The sequence below is a fragment of the Suncus etruscus genome, chromosome 15 (assembly GCF_024139225.1).
Source record: "Suncus etruscus isolate mSunEtr1 chromosome 15, mSunEtr1.pri.cur, whole genome shotgun sequence".
In the NCBI taxonomy this organism is placed as follows: Eukaryota; Metazoa; Chordata; class Mammalia; order Eulipotyphla; family Soricidae; genus Suncus; species Suncus etruscus.
Window position 1 is genome coordinate 80,845,333 of NC_064862.1, and position 9,913 is coordinate 80,855,245.

Below are 9,913 nucleotides of genomic sequence, written 5' to 3' on the forward strand. Positions count from 1 at the left end.
ATATTATCCTCAGTGGAGAAAAATAAAAGTCTTCCCTCTAAATTCTGGTACAAGACAAGGCTGTCTGCTTTCACCACTACTCTTCAACATAGTACAGGAAGTACGTGATATAGCGATTAGGCAAGAAAAAGATATCAAAGGAATCCCTATAGGAAAGGAAGAAATCAAGCTCTCACTGTTTGTAGATGACATGATACTCTACTAGGAAAACCCTAAAGACTCTACTAAAAGTTTCTAGAAACAATAGATTCATATAGCAAAGTGGCAGGCTACAAAATTAATACACAGAAATCAATGGACTTTTAATATACCAATAATAACAGGGAAGAAATGGACATTAAGTAAACAACCCCATGCTCACTTCACCAGCACATATATAAAATTGGAATGATACAGAGAAGATTACCATGGGGTTACGCAAGGATAACACGCAAATTCGTGAAGCATTTCATATTTTAAAAAAGAGATAAAACAACCCCATTCACATTAGTGTCACACAAACTCAAATATCTTGAAGTCAACTTGACCAAAGACGTGAAGGACCTATGTAAAGAAAACTATAAAACCCTGTTCCAAGAAATAAGAGAGGACAAACAGAAATGGAAACAGATACACTGCTTATGGATTGTCAGGATTAACATTAAAATGGCAATACTCCCCAAAGCATTATTCAGATTTAATGTGACCTCTCTTAAAATACTCAGGATATTCTTCAAAGAAGTGGATCAAACAATTCTGAAATTCATTTGGAACAATAAACACCCCCTAAATAGCTAAAGCAATCCTTGGGAAAGGAATATGGGAGGCACTACTTTCCCCAACTTTAAATTTTGTTATAAAGAAATAATAATCAAAACAGCATGGTATTGGAATAACGACAGACACTCAGAACAGTGGAACAGGCTTGAGTACTCAGAAAATGTTCCCCAGACATACAATCACCTAATTTTTGATAAAGGAGCAAAAAATCCTAAATGGAGAAGGGAAAGCCTCTTCAACGAGTGGTGTTGACACAACTGGCTAGCCACTTGCATAAAAGCGAACTTAATCCCAGCTAACATCATGTATGAAGGTAAAATCCAAATGAATTAAAGACCTTGATATCAGATCTGATACCATAAGGTATATAGAATAACATGTAGGTAAAACACTCCATGACATTGAGACTAAAGGCATCTTCAAGGAGGAAACTGCACTCTCCAAACAAGTGGAAGCAGAGATAAACATATAGGAATATATCAAGCTGAGAAGCCTCTGAACCTCAAAGGAAACAGTGCCCAGAATACAAGAGCCACCCACTATGTGGGAGAAATTATTCACCCAATACCCATCAGATAAGGGGCTAATATCCAAAATATACAAGGCACTGACAGAAATTTAGAAGAAAGAAAACATCTAATCCCATCAAAAATGGGGAGAAGAAATGACCAGACACTTTGACAAAGAAAAAATACTGGGGGCCAGAGAGATAGCTTGGAGGTAAGGCGTTTGCCTTGCATGCAGAAGGATGGTGGTTCAAATCCCGGCATCCCAATAAAAAATACAAATGGCCAAAATGAAAAATGAAAAAATGATCCACATCACTAATCATCAGGGAGATGCAAATCAAAACAACTATGAGATATCATCTCAAGCCACAGAAATTGGCACACATCACAAAGAATGTGAACAAGCAGTGCTGGTGGGGATGTGGAGAGAAAGGGATTCTATCCACTGCTGGTGGGAATGCAGTCTAATCCAACCTTTATGGAAAGTGATATGGAGATTCCTCCAAAAACTGAAAATTGACCTCCCATATGATACAGCTATACCACTCCTAGGAATATACCCTAGGAACACAAAAATATAATACAAGAAGCCCTTCCTCACACCTATATTCAGTGCAGCACTATTTACAATAGCCAGACTCTGGAAACAACCAAGATGCCCTTTGTTGGAGACTGTTTGGCATAACTAAAAGCACTTTATACTAAAATCAAAATGGAGTCTCTGAAAGTCTGAGCAAAAGTGCCTACGTGACAATTAGCAGGAGCTGCCAGTCTAAGCAGCTAGCAAATGTGGCCTTTGCCCTTGGACCTAAAGAAAAGGGGAGTCACTGCATACCTCAGAGCTAGGGGAGTCGACCACAGGCACCAAGATATTCCCATAAAGATAGAGGCTGGTGGGCCTGGGCAGAGATTAGATCTTATACTTTGTTGCTCTAACAACTTGGGCCTCATGATTGATGAATGCCAGCTTTGTGATGTACAGCCTTGTTAATTTTGAAAAAACATGATGTGCCTGTGGAAAGTTACAATTATTCCAAGAATGCCTTGCCCCTTTCTCTTTGTTTGGCCTGACTATAAAAGGCTAGCCCCCTCCAGAATAAACGGACTCTTGATTGGAACTTTTCGCCTTGAGTCTCCTTGTCTTCCCAATCCCTCTTTTCTTTCAGGCCGGAATCCTCTTCGTGACTTGAGAATAACTGTTGTGGTCTCCAGCCTCTCCCGCGGGTCGGGATTGAGGTCCCTGGGGGGCCGCAGCCCTTCAACAGATGAATGGCTAAAGAAACTGTGGTACATATATACAATGGAATATTATGCAACAGTCAGGAGAGATGAAGTCATGAAACTGTCCTATACATGGATGTACATGGAATTTATTATGCTGAGTGAAATAAGTCAGAGGGAGAGAGATAAATACAGAATAGTCTCACACATCTATGGGTTTTAAGAAAAATGAAAGACATTCTTGCAATAATTTTCAGAGACAAAAGAGAGGAGGGCTAGAAATTCCAGCTCACTACATGAAGCTCACCACAAAGAGCGGCGAGTGCAGTTAGAGAAATAACTACATTGAGAACTATTATAACAATGTGAATGAGTGAGGGAAATAGATATCAAGTCTAGAACAAAGGCAGGGATGGGGTGATGTGGGAAGGAAAAAGATTTGGGACATTGGTGATGGGAATATTGCACTGGTGAATAGGTGTGTTCTTTACATGACTGAAACCCAATCACAATCATGTTTGTAATCAAGGTTTTTAAAGATATTAAATTAAAATAAATGCACAATTAAAAACCATAAAATATAAAAAAATTTTTTTACAGATTCACAATATTTAGCTAACAACTTTAATCCCCTCAGACCCATTGTCTTCAGAAATATTCCTTAAAAATCTGTTCCCACAGATGCAGTCATCACTCCCACTCCGAATTTTTCTTCTGTACAAATCACCCATCTAGGACACATGGCAGAGACAGTACAGACATCTTCACCTCCCCAGAAGAGGAACAAGGCACACTTTGCATTCTAATGTGAAGCAGTTTCATTCCAGTGATGCCAGCTAACCTCTTCCTCATGTACTGCTTAATGTTCACTGCTGTTCTGTCTGGAACAGAGGACCATAATCCCAGAGGGTTATGTGAGATCAAATTTGGCAGGTGGCTATTATCCATTTTCCATTCTTTACCCTGTATTATGAATAATGGACCCTCTGAAGTGAACACAGGAATTTGCACAAAATAATTTAAAATTTACCTCAAAATCAAGAGGAAACTAGAACCCAGAAACAGTTTAATACAAAAGATGCCTCATTACAGGTGAGTCTCTAGGTTCCTTTTTGGGAAGATGGCTGTTTCTAATGTGGACCAGAAGATCAAATCCAAGACACCCAGTGATGAGATCATGTAAACAGTTGCACCAGAAATATGATAGCACACTAGATAGGACACTTTTCCTTTCAATGGTGGTTTGATCTTCTGCATTGCATGTGGTCCTTGGAGCCTTCCAGAATTTATTTATGAGACCAGAGTAAGCCCTTGTGGATTTCTGTTCTGGATCATAGGGAAAATGCTTCAGTGAGCTAGAAGAATTATATGGCAACCATTGAAAATGTCTCAGTACAGCTAAAACCACAGAATAATGGGGAGAGCAGTTGGTTCACAAGCACTGACCCTGTTTTGAACACTGGACCCCCAATGAGTGTTAAACTGAATTTAACCAGGAAGCACACCTGAACATCATCATAAATGGCCCCAAATCAACCACACACAATCATGTGGGCAGGAAATCTGAGAATAGGGATATTTTCCATTTTTCTCATTGCTCTATGCTGGGGCCAGAGCAATTGAGCAATGGGGAAGGCACTTGCCTTGCAGAAATTGAACCAAGATCAAAATCTCAGTATTGCATAGGGTCCCCAAGCTCTACCAGAGGTGAGTTTGGAGAGAAATCTAGAAGTAACCTCAGAACACTGAAGAAGTTAGTTCCAAAACAAAAATAGTATTCAATGTACCATTGTGTTGGATCACCAGAGTCCCTGGAACCAGTAGCCGAGTCACCAGTCATAGAAATGGAGCAAAAATGACACAGACACGGGGCTTTTTGCTTTCCAATCCCCATTCTGCCAGTCCCACCCCTCAAATTCCTTCTTTCTATTAGCACAAGAGGAAATGCAAACTTTATGACAGGTCTGACAGTAAAAGGGCAACAATCCTGGTGAATGCCCCTTTCCTGCAGGGTGTTGAGGATATGGAAATTTAACAGAGACAGCACCAGTGAAGTGAACTGTTGCCACACTTGCAGGTAGTTGCTCGAAATCCGGGGTGTGGCAACAGTGAACCACTCTCTGGACGTAATGTTAAGGTCTGGTTATACCACCTTCCCAAAAGGGAAAGAGAATTCCCATTCCTACTATCCAGCTGGGATGAGGGGATAGTTCCAATCAAATACATCTGCAGTAAATAATCTGCACACACAAGAGGCTAAAGAGGCAAGAAGGCCAAAGACAAAGCTGTTTACCTACTAGCCATCTGTTCCAAATCAGGAGCTAGAAAGCCTGCAGCAAAAAGCTCCTTCCTCTCAGCCTAAGCTGGAACTTATTCAGCTAGTGTCCCTCTTACAAGGAGGGGGAAAAGCAGACAGAAATAAGAGATAGAAAAGAGAAATATCATGTAGACCTCTCTATACCTCACACACAATAAGACCAAGAATGCGTTTGTGCAGTCCCCAATAGGGATAATAAAGTCGTTTTCCTTAGGGGGAATTTGAAACATACAATTAGATGTGAGGCTGAGTGAAAGCTTACCACAACCATGTCTCCTGCAGGGCTTCTAAACCCTCCTAGTGGATTGCTGAGCAAATGTCAAAGGGTTTTCCCATACAGAACATGTGTGAGACTTCACATCATTGTGCAATCTCCCATAACTACTAAAGTCTGAACTCTGAGCAAAGGTCTCGCAAAATACCTTACCTACTTATTAAGGTTTATAACCCATATGCATTTTGGAATTTATTTTTGGACCACACCCCTCAATCCTCAGGACTTACCCTGGTGATTAACTCAAGAGTCACTTCTGGTTCGTGTGGGACGTCCTATGGGCCTTTGAAGATCAAATCCAAGTTGGCTGCAATAGGGCATTATGCCACTCTCAGAGTATGAATTATAAAGCACTGAGGATTAATTAGAGCTTCCTAAATCCCTTATGTTTAGGCGACTTTTCTGCAGCATGAACCACCTTATCTAAAGCAAGGTTTGAAGATCAACGAAGACCTTCCCACATGCATTATACATACTAGTTTCTCTCCATATCGCAGATTCTTCTGCAGAGAAAACATTCAGAAATAAACAAAATCTTGCCCCTATTCCTAACATGTGTAAAGATTCTCTCCATTTTAAATTATTTTTTAGTTCTTTTTTGAGCCACACGCTTGGGTACCATATGGTTACTTCAGGTTGGTAGGCTTAGTGAAAACCTAAAGAATGCCAGAAATCCTACTGGTGCAGGGGTTTGTGCAAGGAAAACACTATCCCTGTTTAACTATGTTCTGAAACCCCATGTATACTTTTCATATATGTGAAAAGATCTGAGGAGGAATTAAAGATCTTCCCAATCTTCTCAGGTACCTCAGGTGTCTCTCCAGAGTGAATTCTGCTATAATTCCTAAGGTATGAGGGGGATTCAAAGGCTTTCCCACACTCCTTACACACATAGGATTCCTCTTCACTATGAATAATTCAGTGCCTAGTAAGGCTTGAGGATCAAGTGAAACTCTTCCCACATATCTTACTTGCATAAAATTTCTCACCACAATGGATATTTAAATGGCTGTGAATCTTGAAGAATGACATTCCCACTCCATATATATATATAGTGGTTTGTATCCACTATGAATTTTTCTTTTTGATAAGGTCTGGGAAATAAGTGAAAGCCTTCCCACACATCAATTACGTTTAGAATTTTTTCTCTTTTAATATTCCACTGAAAATAAGTCTTGAAGCTAGTGAAGGCCTTCCCACACTTAACACGCATAAGCCTTTTCTCCATTATACAGTACATTAATTTATGCTTAGAGAAGTCTGCTGATCAACAGAATGCCTTACATACTGACATATTCCAGGTTTCTCTCCAATATGAATATTCATGTGAGAAGAAAGGATTGATGATCGAGTGAAGGTCTGCCCACACTCCTGACATTATAAGATTTCTCTCCTGTATGAAATAGCCTGTGTGAATTAATGACTGAAGTTTGAGTGAAGGCCTTTCCACACTACTGATTATGTATTAGGCTTCTCTCATCTATGAATTCTTTTGTGCATAGCGAGGTCTAAAGAATAATTGGAGCCCTTCCCACATAGAAATGTAAAAGGCTTCTCTACAGTATGAATTTTCTTGTGAAAAGAAAGGCTTTTGGGGCCGGGAAGGTGGCGCTAGAGATAAGGTGTCTGCCTTGTAAGCGCTACCAAGGAACGGACCGCGGTTCGATCCCCCAGCGTCCCATATGGTCCTCCCAAGCCAGGGGCGATTTCTGAGCACATAGCCAGGAGTAACCCCTGAGCGTCAAACAGGTGTGGCCCAAAAACCAAAAAAAAAAAAAAAAAAAAGAAAAGAAAAGAAAGGCTTTTGGATCAAGAAAAGGCCTTCCTGCACTCCTGATATGTATAAGGCTTCTCTCCAGTATGAATTCCTTTATGCTTAGAGATGAGGATACATGGAAGGCGCTCCCACTCTACTAATATGTAAAAGGTTTCTATCTAGTATGAATTCTGAGAATATAGAGACCTAAAGATTGAATGAATATCTTCTCACGCTGCTGACATGTATAAAGTTTCTCTCCTGTATGAATTCTCTTGTGACTATTAAAGTGTGAAGATAGAGTAAAGAACTTCCCACACTCTTGACATGTATGAGAAACCTCTCCAATATAATTCTTTTGTGAATATAAAGACTTGAAGATTGAGTGAAGTCCTTCCACACTACTGACATGTAGAAGGCTTCTCTTCAGTATGAATTCCCTTGTGATTATTAAGGTGTGAGGACTTCCCACACTCCTGACATGTATAAGGTTTCTCTCCAGTATGAATTTTCTTGTGAATATTAAGGTGTGAGGACTTCCCACACTCCTGACATGTATAAGGTTTCTCTCCAGTATGAATTTTCTTGTGAATATTAAGGTGTGAGGATAGAGTGAAGGTCTTCCAACACTCCTGACATGTATAATATATATCCATGTATATATATCCAGTATGAATTTTCTTGTGACTATTAAGGTGTGAGTATTGAGTGAAGGCCTTCCCACACTCCTGACATGTATAAGGTTTCTCTCCAGTATGAATTTTCTTGTGTTTATGAAGACTTGAGGATTGAGTGAAGAGCTTCCCACACTGCTGACATGTATAAGGTTTCTCTCCAGTATGAATTTTCTTGTGAATATTAAGGTGTGAGGATAGAGTGAAGGCCTTCCCACACTCCTGACATATATAAGGTTTCTCTCCAGTATGAATTTTCTTGTGCCTATTAAGGTCTGAGGATTGACAAAATACCTTCCCACATTCCTGACATGCGTAAGGTTTCTCTCCTGAATAAATTCTCTTATGCTTATTAAGGACTAAGGATAAAGTGAATACCTTCACACAGTTCTGACATGTATATCTTTTCTCTCCTGTATAAATTCTCTTGTTCCTATTAAGGTGTGAGTATAAAGTAAGTCTTCCCACACTCCTGACATGTATATGGTTTCTCTCCTGTATGAGTTCTCTTGTGCCTATTAAGGTCTGAGGATTGAGAAAATACCTTCCCACACTCCTGACATGTATTTTGATTCTTTCGTGTCTGGACTTCCTTAGTGTCTCTCTGGCATGAAGTTTGACTCAGGGCATATCCATCCCGAAGACCCTCAGGGATATCATTTGTACTAAGGGTGTCTGAGGGAAATTCAAGGTGCAGGGCACACACAAAGTCCCCCCCCCCACATTGCTTACACTCTGGTGGTTCCACTCTATGGGTAATATGCTGGTTAGTCTGAGATAGTGAGGTGCTCAGAGCAAACACTGTTGTTCGCATTTCCCAGGATGGTCCCACTGAGGGGGTCTGAGTCCAGGGACTGGGCAGAGCAGATTCAGGGGAGTTTTGCACAGTGGTCACTGGCTCTGGCAAAAGAAATCTTTCTTCAATGTGGTCCACTTCACAACAGATGCTCCCAGATTCTTCACTTTCATTGGGATATGGGCAGGACAATTTTCCTCCAGACTGTGGCACACAGAACAGGATCAGCTCCATCCAACAGTCTGGCTGTTTCTCTGTGAAACAGCAGAGGATTAGTTCAGTTACTGTCTCTCCCTTGAATTTCTCCATATTTGTTTTTTGTGTCTTTCTTTTTGCTATTTGGCATTTGAGCCACACAATGAGGCTCAGAGTTTATTCTTGACTCTGCTCTCAGAAATCTATCCTGGCAGGTTTAGGGGACCATATGAGAAGCTAGACATTAAACAAGTTCTCAGCATACTCTGCAGTGCAAAGATTATAAAGGATGCCAAAGGGTTGTACCAAAGGATTCTATTTACAAATACTATGTGCTTGCAGCATTGAGTATCCAACCAGCACAATAATAATATTGAATTAAAATTTGCAACACTTACCATCTCATAATTTTTTGGGTATTCCGTTCCAAAAGCAAATTGTTGAAATGTCTCTATCGGAACTTGTGGTCCACCATCTTAAATCAACCCAAATATAAAATGTTAGAATTGGTTGAATGGGCTGGGGTGCAGCATAGTGTAGAAGCAGGGTGTTTTTCTTGCATGTGGCTGACCGAGGATGGATGTGGGTTCAATCCCCAGAGTCCCACATGGTCCCTCAAACCAGGAGCAATTTCTGAGTGCATAGCCAGGAGTAACCTCTGAGTGTCATCGGGTGCAGCCCAAAAACCAAAATAAAATTAGTTGAAGGGGCCAGAGAGTTAGCATGGAGGTAAGGTGTTTGCCTTGCATGCACCTTGAATCCCGGTATCCCATATGGTCCCCCGAGCCTGCCAAGAGTGATTTCTGAGCATAGAGCCAGTAGTAACCTGAGTGCTGCTGGGTGTGACCCCAAAAAAAGTATTAGTTGAATGGGCCGGATTGATAGTAATGGTTTGGCATTTTCCTTTCACGCAGCCAACCCATGAAGGACCTGGAATCAATTGCTGGCATCTTATATTGTCCCTTGAACCTTTCAAGAGCAATTTCTAACCACAGAGGCAGGAATAACCCTGAGCACCATCGGGTGTACCCCAACCCCCACCCAAATTTTAGTTGAATAAAACCTGGTGGAATGCAGCAAACGTGATGGAATGAATACGTGTTTTAAAGGCACAAAATCAGCTTAAAGAAAAAAGAAGATAAGTCAGAACGATTGCAGTGAATTGCTCAGTACAGATGAGTGAATTCCAGTGATGGAATGAATACATGTTTTAAAGTTCTAAATCAGTTTTGAGAAAAGAGAAGATAAGCCAAAAGGATTGCAGTAAATAGTTCAGTGTGGATTTCCCTTGGCAACAAATTAAACATACTTAGTGGTACATATAGAAAACCCAGTGTTGAGGGAGTTTTATTTGAAATTACCTGACTTGAGTTTTATTCTCGGCATCACATATACTCCCTAAAGCCATGCAA

At 40.5% G+C, this 9,913-nt stretch overlaps 1 non-coding gene across 1 annotated transcript; it reads left to right on the top strand.

Moving 5' to 3' along the window:
• The first annotated feature begins 354 nt into the window (after positions 1-354).
• On the top strand, positions 355-458 carry LOC126031837 (U6 spliceosomal RNA). The gene has a single exon (XR_007503654.1). It is a non-coding gene; the product is annotated as a U6 spliceosomal RNA (small nuclear RNA).
• Positions 459-9,913: the final 9,455 nt, after the last annotated feature.